The following is a 13,282-nucleotide window of genomic DNA, read 5'->3' as shown; positions in this document are numbered from 1 at the left end:
GTCCCACGGACTTCTTCCCCGAAGGTCAAGCCGTAGTTCCTGTCCCTGGGAGAAGTGGAAGGAGTTAGGAGGATGGAGCGCCTCAGACCCATTTAAATGTAGCGGATAACAGCGGGGCTCGAGAATTGATGTGTATTCGAATCATAGGAGCTAGCAATCGTCGATATGGTTCTTTTCTCAAAGAATAAAGAATTGGAGGAGGGAAATCTTGATAGAATTTGAAAAAGCAAACGACAAGTCGAAGGCAATAAAATATGAAAAATGTATTTATTTTTCATATTTCTAAGCTAAGATTAAACTATAAGGCTCCTCCTCCGAATGAAATTCAATGGGATCCAGAGAGACCATGTCTTCATCGGTCTTAGACTCGTCAGTCTGTGATGCATTGAGTTGAGAGTCAAAGGATAATTCGAATTTGGATCTTGACATGTCGGTGGTTGAAAGTTCCTTGCCTTTTCCCTTGAACCGGGTATGAATTCCTAAATCCATTTACCTCGACCAGGATCAACTCCTTCTATGATCAAGCTGCTGATCACTCTGGTCACCCGGATCTTGCTGACTCTATTAAATCGGAGAATTCTGATGCTGTCTCACATAAACTCCTCAATAGTTCTAAAGCTTTCTTTATTAAGAGTCCTTTAAGAAGCTAAGCTCCTTCAGATAGTAAGATTCGCTTAACTTCATACCTCTAAGCGCTCGTGACTACACCCTGCCCGACATCGTCACGAGTAAGCCCCCTTTCTTTTTTTTATGTTTTTCAATCGCCTTTGTAATCCGATCAAATAAGGAAAAAATCTTTTTTTTTTTTCGTACTCTTTCATAACATAAATATTGTTAACCTCGTCAGCAGACGAATCCGTAGAAAGAGCTGCCACTTAATAATTTGCCGAACCAACAAACTTTTACAAAAAAGTGCAAACTAGGGTGATCGTAGATCAGGGGAAGGTTTAGAATCCCCCCCTAAGAACCGCACGTGCGAGTTCCCCCGCATACGGCTCAAGTGGCGAAGGCCCTTTCCTTCGCGCTTGGTAAGCGCTTCGCTGTAGCCGGATTCTTACTCAGGGAATCCTTGATTTGATTTAGGTTAGGTTTTTTTATTGAATCATCGTGGTTCTAGTTGGCCATGAACCTCCTTTGGATTTTTGATTTACTCAACTCTTCTATTTTCGATTCAAAACGAAGAAAGGATAAAATAGAAGTTTTTCTCTTCACTTAACCCATCAACATCATTGGGTAAGCTAAAGCTTGCTGATGGCTCTACTACTCCCATGTTACGTAGCAATAGAAGCCTGCTTATGCTGCTTCGGCGGCGCTTTTTCGCAGTTCAGATACCACAGTGGAAGTGGGACGAGATAGCCACCTGCCCCCCGAACTCGGTATCCATTCTGCCTGATGTTTCACTCCTCCGAAAGGCTATTGAAACAAGTCCTGATCCGAGACTTCTCTTAACATTTCGTACCAGAGAAGCCTATGTATGAACAAGGATGCTTGGGTCATCTAAGAGGTAAGGCCTCCTCCGATCGACCCTAACTTTCATTATTGAGCTAAAGGAGTTCCCTAGCCCTTCAAGTTTACACGCTGATGTGCAACCTTGAAAGGAATAAGGTGGAAGCAGAGTATATTCAAATTGCTGGACTAAAAAAAAGAAGCTTTCGTGCTTTTCGTGAAAAAATACCAATTGAAGTGGAGGGTTTCTTCAAACAACAAGGGGCTGGGTCAACTATTCAATCAAATGATACACTGTCCACTACTCGAGGCTAGAAGGGCGGAATCTTTTCTACCTCTTTGCACAAAAAGAGACTGAGATGATAGCACACGAATATATGGGAATCGGGCTGAATTATAGTTGTTTGGCCGTAAAATGCAAAACAATGAGGAACGGCCATGGCGGGGTGGTGACTATGGTTCCTTAGGTCGTATTTGATGTCCTGGAAAAGTGTTAGGCAATCCGGTTTTGGGTGACCCGGGCCCACTCGGAAGGCTTGGGCTCTGCACACGAAAATATGGGAATCGGGCGGAATTCTAGTTTTTTGGTCGTAAAAAGCAAAACAACGAGGAACGGTCATGGCGGGACTATGGTTCCTTAGGATGTATTTGTTTGCCCAAATAAATTTTAGGTGATCGGGGTCCGGGCGGTCCTCGAAAGTCGTGGGCTTAGCACACGAAAATATGGGAATCGGGCGGAATTTTAGTTTTTTGGCCGTAAAACGCAAAACAACGAGGAACGGCCATGGAGGGGCGGTGACTGGTTCCTTAGGTCGTATTTGATAGCCCGAAAATATTTTAGGCGATCGGGGTCTGGGGGGCCCAGAACCCACTAGGAAGGCGTGGGCTATATATAGCACACGAATATATGGGAATCGGGCGGAATTATAATTTTTTGGCCGTAAAACGCAAAACAACGAGGAAGGGCCATGGCGGGGCGGTGACTATGGTTCCTTTGGTCGTATTTGATGGCCTGGAAAAGTGTTAGGCAATCCGGTTTCGGGTGACCCGGGCCCACTCGGAAGGCTTGGGCTAGAGCACACGAAAATATGGTAATCAGGCGGAATTCTAGTTTTTTGGTCATAAAAAGCAAAACAACGAGGAACGTTCATGGCGAGGCGGTGAATATGGTTCCTTAGGACGTATTTGTTGGCCCAAATATATTTTAGGTGATCGGGGTCCAGGGGGCCCGGACCAACTCGGAAAGCTTGGGCTAGAGCACACGAATATTTGGGAATCAGGTAAAATTCTAGTTTTTTGACCGTAAAACGCAAAACAACGAGGAACGGCCATGGCGGGGCGGTGACTATGGTTCCTTAGGTCATATTTGATAGCCTGGAAAAATATTAGGCAATCAAGGTCCGGGGGCTCGGACCCACTCGAAAGGCATGGGCTATAGCACACGAAAATATGGAAATCGGGCAGAATTCTAGTTTTTTGGTCGTAAAAAGCAAAACAACGAGGAACGGTCATGGCGGGGCAGTGACTATGGTTCCTTAGGACGTATTTGATGGCCCAAATAAATTTTAGGCGATCGGGGTCCGGGGGGCCCGGACCCACTAGGAAGGCGTGGGCTATATATAGCACACGAAAATATGGGAATCGGGCGAAATTCTAGTTTATTTGCCGTAAATGCAAAACAACGAGGAACGGCCACGGCTGGGCGGTGACTATTGTTCCTTAGGTCGTATTTGATTGCCCGGAATAATTTTAGTCGATCGGGGTCCTGGTGGCCTGAACTTACTCGGAAGGCGTGGGCTATATATAGCACACGAATATATAGGAATCGAGCGGAATTCTAGTTTTTTGGCCGTAAAATGCACAAAATGAGGAACGGTCATGGAGGGGCGGTGACTATGGTTCCTTAGGTCGTATTTGATAGCCCGGAAATATTTTAGGCGACCGCGGTCCGGGGGGCCCGGAACCCACTAGGAAGGCGTGGGCTACAACACACGAATATATGGGAATCGGGCAAAATTCTAGTTTTTTGGACGTAAAATGCAAAAGAACGATGAACGGCCATGACGGGGGGTTGACTATGGTTCCTTAGGTCATATTTGATAGCCTAGAAAAATGTTAGGCAATCGGGGTCCGGGGGCTCGGACCCACTCGAAAGGCATGGGCTATAGAACACGGAAATTTGGAAATCGGGCGAAATTCTAGTTTTTTTGCCGTAAATGCAAAACAACGAGGAACGGCCACGGCTGGGCGGTGACTATGGTTCCTTAGGTCGTATTTGATTGCTCGGATTAATTTTAGGCGATCGGGGTCCGGGTGACAAGGACCCACTCGGAAGGCGTGGCGAATATATGGGAATTGGGCGCAATTCTACTTTTTTGACCATAAAATGCAAAAAACGAGGAACGGTCATGGAGGGGCAGTGACTATGGTTCCTTAGGTCGTATTTGATAGCCCGGAAATATTTTAGGCGATCGGGGTCCAGGGGGCCAGAACCCACTAGGAAGGCATGGGCTATAACACACGAATATATGGGAATCGGGCGGAATTCTAATTTTTTGGCCGTAAAACGCAAAACAATGAGGAACGGCCATGGCGGGGCGGTGACTATGTTTCCTTAGGTCAAATTTTATAGCCTGGAAAAATGTTAGGCAATCGGGGTCCGGGGGCTCGGACCCACTCGGAAGACATGGGCTATAGCACACGAAAATATCGGAATCGGGCAAAATTCTAGTTTTTGGGTCGTAAATAGCAAAACAACGAGGAACGGTCATGGCAGGGCGGCGACTATGGTTCCTTAGGTCGAATTTGATAGCCTAGAAAAATTTTAGGCGATCGGGGTCCGTAGGGCCCGGACCCATTAGGAAGGCGTGGGCTATATATAGCACACGAATATCTGGGAATCCGGCGGTATTCTAGTTTTTTGGCCGTAAAATGCAGAACAACGAGGAACGGCCATGGCGGGGCGGTGACTATGATTCCTTAGGTCGTATTTGATGGCCTAGAAAAATGTTAGGCAATCCGGTTTTGGGGGACCCGGGCCCACTCAAAAGGCGTGGGCTAGAGCACACGAAAATATGGGAATCAGGAGGAATTCTAGTTTTTGGTTGTAAAAAGCAAAACAACGAGGAACGGTCATGGCGGGGCAGTGACTATGGTTCCTTAGGACGTATTTGATGGCCCAAATAAATTTTAAGCGATCGAGGTTCGGGGGGGCCTGGACCCACTCGGAAGGCGTGGGCTTAGCACACGAAAATATGGAAATCGGGCGGAATTCTAGTTTTTTGACCGTAAAATGCAAAACAACGAGGAATAGCCATGGTGGGGCGGTGACTATGGTTCCTTAGGTCGTATTTGATGGCCCAAAACAATTTTAGGCGATCGGGGTCCGGGATCCCGGACCCACTCGGAAGGCGTGGGCTATAGCACACGAATATATGGGAATCGGGCGGAATTCTAGTTTTTTGGCCGTAAAACGCAAAACAACGAGGAACGGCCATGGCGGGGCGGTGTCTATGGTTCCTTAGGTCATATTTGATGGCCTAGAAAAATATTAGGCAATCCGGTTTCGGGGGACCCGGGCCCACTCGGAAGGCGTGGGCTAGAGCACCCGAAAATATGGGAATCGGGAGGAATTCTAGTTTTTTGGTCGTAAAAAGCAAAACAATGAGGAACGGTCATGGCGGGGCGGTGACTATGGTTCCTTAGGACGTATTTGATGGCCCAAATAAATTTTAGGCGATCGGGGTCCGGGGGGCCCTGACCCACTCGGAAGGCGTGGGCTTAGCACACGAAAATATGGGAATCGGGTGGAATTCTCATTTTTTGGCCGTAAAACGCAAAACAACGTGGAACGGCCATGGTGGGGCGGTAACTATGGTTCCCTAGGTCGTATTTGATGGCCCAAAATAATTTTAGGCGATCGGGGTCCGGGATCCCGTACCCACTCAGAAGGCGTGGGCTATAGCACACGAATATATGGGAATCGGGCGGAATTCTAGTTTTTTGGCCGTAAAAGGCAAAAGAACGAGGAACAGCCATGGTGGGGCGGTGACTATGATTCCTTAGGTCATATTTGATGGCCCTAAAGAATTTTAGGCGATCGGGGTCCGGAGGCTCGGACCCACTCGAAGGCAGGGGCTACAGCACATGAAAATATGGGAATCAGGCTAAATTCTAGTTTTCTTGCCGTAAATTGCAAAACAACGAGGAACGACCATGGCGGGGTGATGACTATGGTTCCTTAGGTCATATTTGATGGCTCGGAAAAAGTTTAGGCGATCGGGGTCCGGGGGTCCCGATCCCACTCGGAAGGCGTGGGCTACAACACTCGAATATATGGGAATCGGGCAGAATTCTAGTTTTTTGGCCGTAAAACGCAAAACAACGAGGAACGGCCATGGAGGGGCGGTGACTATGGTTCCATAGGTCGTATTAGATGGCCTGGAAAAATGTTAGGCAATCCGGTTTTGGGGTACCCGGGCCCACTCGGAAGGCGTGGGCTCTGCACATAAAAATATGGGAATCGGGCGGAATTCTACTTTTTTGGTCGTAAAAAGCAAAACAACGAGGAACGGTCATGGCGGGGCGGTGACTATGGTTCCTTAGGTCGTATTTGATGGCCCAAATAAATTTTAAGTGATTGGGATCCGGGGGGCCCGGACGCACTCGGAAGGCATGGGCTACAGCTCACTAAAATATGGCAATCGCACGAAATTCTAGTTTTTTGGACGTAAAAAGGAAAAAAATGAGGAACGGTCATGGCGGGGTGGTGACTACTGTTCCTTAGGTCGTAGTTGATGGCCCAAAAATATTTTAGGCGATCAGGGTCCGGGGGCCCTGACCCACTTGGAAGGCGTGGGCTATATCTCACGAAAATATGGAAATTCGGGCGAAATTCTCGTTTTTTGGCCGTAAAATGCAAAACAACGAGGAACGGCCATGGTGGGGCGGTAACTATGGTTCCTTAGGTCGTATTTGATGGCCCAAAATAATTTTAGGCGATCGGGGTCCGGGATCCCGTACCCACTCAGAAGGCGTGGGCTATAGCACACGAATATATGGGAAACGAGCGGAATTCTAGTTTTTTAGCCGTAAAAGGCAAAAGAACGAGGAACGGCCATGGTGGGGCGGTGACTATGATTCCTTAGGTCATATTTGATGGCCCTAAAGAATTTTAGGCGATCGGGGTCCGGAGGCTCGGACCCACTCGAAGGCAGGGGCTACAGCACATGAAGATATGGGAATCAGGCGAAATTCTAGTTTTCTTGCCGTAAATTGCAAAACAACGAGGAACGACCACGGCGAGGCGGTGACTATGGTTCCTTAGGTCATATTTGATGGCTCGGAAAAAGTTTAGGCGATCGGGGTCCGGGGGTCCCGATCCCACTCGGAAGGCGTGGGCTACAACACTCGAATATATGGGAATCGGGCAGAATTCTAGTTTTTTGGCAGTAAAACGCAAAACAACGAGGAACAGCCATGGAGGGGCGGTGACTATGGTTCCATAGGTCGTATTAGATGGCCTGGAAAAATGTTAGGCAATCCGGTTTTGGGGTACCCGGGCCCACTCGGAAGGCGTGGGCTCTGCACATGAAAATATGGGAATCGGGCGGAATTCTACTTTTTTGGTCGTAAAAATAAAAACAACGAGGAACGGTCATGGCGGGGTGGTGACTATGGTTCCTTAGGTCGTATTTGATGGCCCAAATAAATTTTAGGTGATTGGGATCCGGGGGGCCCGGACGCACTCGGAAGGCATGGGCTACAGCTCACTAAAATATGGCAATCACACGAAATTCTAGTTTTTTGGACGTAAAAAGGAAATAAATGAGGAACGGTCATGGCGGGGTGGTGACTACTGTTCCTTAGGTCGTAGTTGATGGCCCGAAAATATTTTAGGCGATCAGGGTCCAGGGGCCCTGACCCACTTGGAAGGCGTGGGCTATATCTCACGAAAATATGGGAAATTAGGCGAAATTCTAGTTTTTTGGCCGTAAAACGCAAAACAACAAGGAACGGCCATGGCGGGGCGGTGACTATGGTTCCTTAAGTCGTATTTGATGGCCTAGAATAATTTTAGGCGATCAGGGTCCGGGTGCCCGGACCCACTCGAAAGGCGTGGGCTATAGCACACGAATATATGGTAATCGGGCGGAATTCTAGTTTTTTGGCCTAAAACGCAAAAGAACGAGGAACGGCCATGGAGGGGAGGTGACTATGGTTCCTTAGGTCGTATTTGATGTCCCCGAATAATTTTAGCTGATTCGGGTCCGGGGGCTCAGATCCACTCGGAAGGCATGGTAGCACACGAAAATAAGTGAATTAGGCAAAATTCTAGTTTTTTGGTCGTGAAAAGCAAAACAACGAGGAACGGTCATGGCAGGGCGGTGACTATGGTTCCTTAGGTTGTATTTGATAGTTTAGAAAAATTTTAGGCGATCAGGGTCCGGAGGGCCCGGACCCACTAGGAAGGCGTGGGCTATATATAGCACACGAATATATGGGAATCGGGCGGAATGCTAGTTTTTTGGCCGTAAAACGCAAAACAACGAGGAACGGCCATGGCGGGGCGGTGACTATGGTTCCTTAGGTCGTATTTGATGGCCTAGAAAAATGTTAGGCAATCCGATTTCGGGAGACCCGGGCCCACTCGGAAGGCATGGGCTAGAGCACACGAAAATATGGGAATCGGGAGGAATTTTAGTTTTTTGGTCGTAAAAAGCAAAACAATGAGGAACAGTCATGGCGGGGCGGTGACTATGGTTCCTTAGGACGTATTTGATGGCCCAAATAAATTTTAGGCGATCGGGGTCCGGGGGGCTCTGACCCACTCGGAAGGCGTGGGCTTAGCACACGAAAATATGGGAATCGGGTGGAATTCTCGTTTTTTGGCCGTAAAACGCAAAACAACGAGGAACGGCCATGGTGGGGCGGTGACTATGGTTCCATAGATCGTATTTGATGAGCCCGGACGCACTCGGAAGGCATGGGCTACAGCTCACTAAAATATGGTAATCGCACGAAATTCTAGTTTTTTGGACGTAAAAAGGAAAGGAATTGAGGAACGGTCATGGCGGGGCGGTGACTACTGTTCCTTAGGTCGTAGTTGATGGCCCGAAAATATTTTAGGCAATCAGGGTCCGGGTGCCCTGACCCACTTGGAAGGCGTGGGCTATATCTTACGAAAATATGGGAATCGGGCGAAATTCTAGTTTTATGGCCGTAAAATGCAAAATAATGAGGAACGGCCATGGCGGGGCAGTGACTATGGTTCCTTAAGTCGTATTTGATGGCCTAGAATAATTTTAGGCGATCACGGTCCGGGGTGCCCGGACCCACTCGAAATGCGTGCGCTACAGCACACGAATATATGGTAATCGGGCGGAATTCTAGTTTTTTTGCCGTAAAACGCAAAAGAACGAGGAACGGCCATGGAGGGGAGGTGACTATGATTCCTTAGATCAAATTTCATAGCCTGGAAAAATGTTAGTTAATCGGGGTCCGGGGCCTCGTACCCACTCAGAAGGCATGGGCTATAGCACATGAAAATATGGGAATCAGGCAAAATTCTAGTTTTTTTGTCGTAAAATGCAAAACAACGAGGAACGGTCATGGCAAGCGGGTACTATGGTTCCTTAGGTCGTATTTGATTGTCCAGAAATATTTTAGGCGATCGGTGTCCGGAGGGCCCGGACCCACTCGGAAGGCATTGGCTATGGCACATAAATATATGGGAATCGGGTGGAATTCTAGTTTTTTGGCCGTAAAATGCAAAACAACGAGGAACGGCCATGGAGGGGCGGTGACTATGGTTCCTTAGGTCGTATTTGATCCCCGGACCCACTCGGAAGGCATGGGCTATGGCACACGAATATATGGGAATCGGGCGGAATTCTAGTTTTTTTGGCGTAAAACGCAAAACCACGAGGAACAGCCATGGCGGGGCAGTGACTATGGCTCCTTAGGTCGTATTTGATAACCCGGAAATATTTTAGGCGATCGGGGTCCGGGAGGCCCTGAACCAACAAGGAATGCGTGGGCTGTAGCACACGAATATATGGGAATCGGGCGGAATTCTAGTTTTTTGGCCGTAAAACGCAAAATAACGAGGAACGGCCATGGCGAGGAGGTGACTATGGTTCCTTAGGTCATATTTGATGTCCCAGAATAATTTTAGGCGATCGGGGTCCGGGGTCCCGGACCCACTCGGAAGGCGTGGGTATAACACACGAAAATATAGGAATCAGGCGGAATTCTAGTTTTTTGACCGTAAAATGCAAAACAACGAGGAATGGCCATGGAGGGGAGGTGACTATGGTTCCTTAGGTCGTATTTGATGGCCCCGAATAATTTTAGGCGATCGGGGTACGGGGGCCTGGACCCACTCGGAAGGCATGGGCTATAGCACACGAAAATATGGGAATCAGGCGGAATTCTAGTTTTTTGGCCGTAAAACGCAAATTAACGAGGAACGGCCATGGCGGGGAGGTGACTATGGTTCCTTAGGTCATATTTGATGTCCCAGAATAATTTTAGGTGATCGGGGTCCGGGGTCCCGGACCCACTCGGAAGGCGTGGGTATAGCACACGAAAATATGGGAATCAGGCGGAATTCTAGTTTTTTGACCGTAAAATGCAAAACAACGAGGAATGGCCATGGAGGGGAGGTGACTATGGTTCCTTAGGTCGTATTTGATGGCCCCGAATAATTTTAGGCGATCGGGGTACGGGGGCCTGGACTCACTCGGAAGGCATGGGCTATAGCACACGAAAATATGGGAATCGGGCGAAATTCTAGTTTTTTGCCGTAAAATGCAAAACAACGAGGAACGGCCACGGCTGGGCGGTGACTATGGTTCCTTTTGTCGTATTTTATGGCTCGGAATAATTTTAGGCGATCGGGGTCCAGGGGGACCGGAACCACTCAGAAGACGTTGGCTATGGCACACAAATATATGGGAATCTGGCGGAATTCTAGTTTTTTGGCCGTAAAACGCAAAACAATGAGGAAGGGCCATGGAGGGGCGGTGACTATGGTTCCTAAGGTCATATTTGATCCCCGGACCCACTCGGAAGGCATGGGCTATGGCACACGAATATATGGGAATCAGGTGGAATTCTAGTTTTTTTGGCGTAAAACGCAAAACCACGAGGAACAGCCATGGCGGGGCGGTGACTATGGTTCCTTAGGTCGTATTTGATAACCCGGAAATATTTTAGGCGATCGGGGTCCGGGAGGCCCGGAACCAACAAGGAAGGCGTGGGCTATTGCACACGAATATATGGGAATCGGGCGCAATTCTAGTTTTTTGGCCGTAAAACGCAAAATAACGAGGAACGACCATGGCGGGGAGGTGACTGTGGTTCGTTAGGTCATATTTGATGTCTCAGAAAAAGTTTAGGCGATCGGGGTCCGGGGTCCCGGACCCACTCGGAAGGCGTGGGCTATAGCACACGAAAATATGGGAATCGGGCGGAATTCTAGTTTTTTGATCGTAAAACGCAAAACAACGAGGAACGGCCACGGCGGGGAGGTGACTATGGTTCCTTAGGTCATATTTGATGGCCCCGAATAATTTTAGGCGATCGGGGTCCGGGGGCCTGGACCCACTCGGAAGGCATGGGCTCTAGCACACGAAAATATGGAAATCGGGCGAAATTCTAGTTTTTTGCCGTAAAATGCAAAACAACGAGGAACGACCACGGTTGGGCAGTGACTATGGTTCCTTTGGTCGTATTTGATGGCTCGGAATAATTTTAGGCGATCGGGGTCCGGGGAGACTGGACCCACTCGGAAGGCGTTGGCTATGGCACACAAATATATGGGAATCGGGCGGAATTCTAGTTTTTTGGCCGTAAAACACAAAACAACGAGGAACAGCCATGGCGGGGCGGTGACTATTGTTCCTTAGGTCGTGTTTGATAGCCCAGACATATTTTAGGCGATCAGGGTCCGGGGGGCCCGAAACCCACTAGGAAGGCGTGGGTTATAGCACACGAATATATGGGAATCGGGCGGAATTCTAGTTTTTTGGCCGTAAAATGCAAAACAGCGAGGAACGGCCATGGTGGGGCGGTGAATATGGTTCCTTAGGTCGTAACAACCTCTCTATCTCATGGTAGGGGTAAGGTCTGCGTACACACTATCCTCCCCAAACCCCACTAATGAGATTATACTGGGTTGTTGTTGTTGTTGTACCTTTGATATTAACTTCATCACCTTCATTCTGCACTTTGAACAAACTAGATCCACTGACACCACTGTTTTCTGCAAAAAGAGTCAGGTTTCTCAGTACTTCTGAACATTTGGAAGACACAAATAAACTGAAAAAGTACTGCAACCTGTTAGAACAAATAAGATGACTTATCATCACAGTTTACAGTACAAAGCATTTTCATCAAATGAAGAACTAAAACCTTTGCTAATGACATGGTGTCAACAATGAATTGTACCCAACAGTACAGAATGTGGGAAAAAATGATGCTGTGTTGAATTATAGATACTATTTATAAATTGTCGTCCTGTGGACTTCCTTAATTATGCTAAACAGAAATTGTTTAACATCCATCTTTACTTCTGTTTTGCCTGACATACTTGCTGACGGCTCTGGTACAATAGTAGATATATTGTCAGTGTTAGTTGGTAGTAAGAGTAAATGCTGGTTAGAAAGTTATTCATTGTCTTATCTATTGCTTCCCATTTACATTTATTACACCTGAAGTGGCCTCAAATAAGGACTCAACACAGCCACAACCCACAAGCAATGCGAAGGGGAAGGACAGAATACTTGCTACTACTAAATTTTTCCAGCGCAAAGTTGTATTAAAAGACTTCTTTACTGCACATGGTAAACAAACTTGACATAAACCAACCAAGCACATTCCTCGATTTGTTATATATCAGTACAATGCTGAATATTATGGTGAGGTTTTATCTTTGAATTTTCACTACCGCTCAAAAGTAATGTACTTAAGTAGTATCTGTTAACTAAAGAAGGTAGACATTCCATTTAGTAAGAAGTCAATTGTTGAAGTACTTGTTTGGTAGAATCTAAACATTTGAGCTTCATTAGACCTAGAATACAAGGTTAAAAGGACATATTTCCACATTAATAGCCTGAAAGTATAATTTAGATAAAACCAAAACCTTCAATTTATACTTTACATAAAAAGGGCAAGTGCCTACTCTATCCAAATCTGACAATTTTTGAAGTCAGTTGTAATGTTTCCTGTGAAAGAGATGGAACCGGGAGTATGTTTACTAGCTGACCTTTTCCAGCAAATTGATAGCAGCAATATTTACCAGGCTGATTCAAACAACACTCTCCTTAAACCTTTGAACAGTGGACTCCCATGTAGTTAATTTTTATTTTTCAGTTTGAAAACATTCTATTATATGAAAAGAGTGCAAGAGCAGTTGAGTCAACTGATTAAACCCAGTTAGGCAATAGCGATAATCACTTCAGAATACAAGTTCAAGCTCCTTGTTTAATCAGAGCAATATGTTCGTCTTATAATCAATAGAGTTTAACTTTTGTACGCCAGTTAACTGTTTATAGTAAATCTAATTTAGTCACCTGAAAAATAAAGTAAATAACCTATTACGTAATAAACATTGACAGTGTAAAAGTTTTTTAAACTGTTAGCGTTATAGGTTAAATCCATTTACAAATAGGAAAACAGAAAGACCGAAACACTTATTTGAGAGTTGTGAGAGTTGGAACTAGACAATTCCCATTCAACCAGCATAATTGGGATGCATGATGGAATTCTTCTACAGCAGCATATCCATCACTTATAATGACAATATCACATTTTGATAGGATATTGACCAAAA

Source organism: Nicotiana tabacum, chromosome 9 (genome assembly GCF_000715075.1).
Source record: "Nicotiana tabacum cultivar K326 chromosome 9, ASM71507v2, whole genome shotgun sequence".
In the NCBI taxonomy this organism is placed as follows: domain Eukaryota; kingdom Viridiplantae; phylum Streptophyta; class Magnoliopsida; order Solanales; family Solanaceae; genus Nicotiana; species Nicotiana tabacum.
The sequence above is the reverse complement of the archived record's forward strand: the minus strand, read 5'-3'. Positions refer to the sequence as shown.